The following is a 1,602-nucleotide window of genomic DNA, read 5'->3' on the forward strand; positions in this document are numbered from 1 at the left end:
GCACAGGTAGAAAAATTATCTGTCTGGTAATTCTTACACCCTCATGATTTTAAAATAATCTGTTGCCTAAAGTTAGATTTTAGTTGGCATTTCATTCTTTTAGTTCTTTAGTTTCATATCAGACATTAGGGAGAAAGGAGAAATGAAAAAAATAAATGGCTCAAAATCAGATTTTCACACTAGAAAGCAAAATCTCATCCTCAAAAATGAGTGGTTCTAAGGTGTGTGTATATGTATTTATCTATATTTACATATAGATATGTATACGTACATACATACATACACACACCATTGTGTTTGTGTTTACAAGCAACAGCCCATGCTGAAAACAGCAGGAGCTCTCTTCCATTCACCCCAAGTTTTTAGCCAGGCAGACCCCAGAATTTCTCCAGACAAGCAGAGAACAGCCAATGAAAAAAGCTATTGATCAAAAATGTGTCTGCCCAACCTACTAAGCTAGTCTACATGCTTTTTAGTGCTGATTGTATTTTAAAGCAGGACGTTAGTATTCAGCAAAGTCTTGCCTCTCACTTTGCTACTTCTCAGCCATACCTACAAGTCACAAAACCACAAACAATGTCTTTTTTAACACCTCCCATCTAATGGCATACTCAGTGCAATAGTCCAAAACCTCTTGGACTGTTAAGGCTGATCAGAAAAGCCCTATATATTCAGGCCAATTCTTTTCTTAATTAGACCACAAGAGTTCAGTTATTACCTAGTAACAATGGACACCTCTACAGGAACAAAATGATATAGAAGTAAACTTTTCAGCAGGATGGAAAGAGCCCTGCCTGGCTAATATTGCTGCTTTACACAGCAAGTGAGGGTGCTGGCTGCTATGACTCTTGCGAAAGTTAATTTATCAGTAGCGTTCGCTGGGGTAATTCATGTATATCAGTAGTACATGGTACACGTAACTCTCGTTCTGGAGAGCACCGGCTGCTGATGGCCAGTGTGTGCATGTGCTCTGAGGATGCTGAGAGTGCCCCTTGGTTTACAGCAGGAGGGAAGTATCCCTTTATTTTAGCCATCAGACTGAGGAAGGAGTAACGATGCTCTAGAGATACAGGAGAAAGCTGGTCTTATATAACTATAGTGTATGTTTTAGTCCTATAGACTACACAGGCTAAGATGACTTGAATCAGCTCAGCCTAGGTCACGAAAGTCCATTTTGGAGGTTAACCAGGAGAATTTACAACCTGTAACAAGCTTCTTCCTTGAAATCAGGGGAGCGACATCCCCACCAGGGTACAGAACTCATCCAGGCTGGGTTGGTGATGCCCATCAATTCCAACAAATATGACCCCAAATTTGTCATCTGGTCTAGATGATGTAATGTGGCACTGTGCGAGCCATTCTGCTGTTTCAAGTGGAACTTTTTCCTGTATCCCTGTAGCTGTACCAACTACGATGGTCTGTGACAAGGTGTTGACAAGCAGGAGCCAAGTGTTTTGGATTCTTATACTTCAGCTGACTTGATTTTGCTTAGGAATGGAACAAACATATATAAGCTGTATAGTTTGTGGTACTATTAGACTATTTCTATTTATAAAGTAGTTCATTAGAGTGATCCAAAAGGTATTATGGTCCTCTGTGATT

The sequence above is a fragment of the Aythya ferina genome (assembly GCF_964211825.1).
Source record: "Aythya ferina genome assembly, chromosome: 7".
NCBI classification, from domain to species: Eukaryota; Metazoa; Chordata; class Aves; order Anseriformes; family Anatidae; genus Aythya; species Aythya ferina.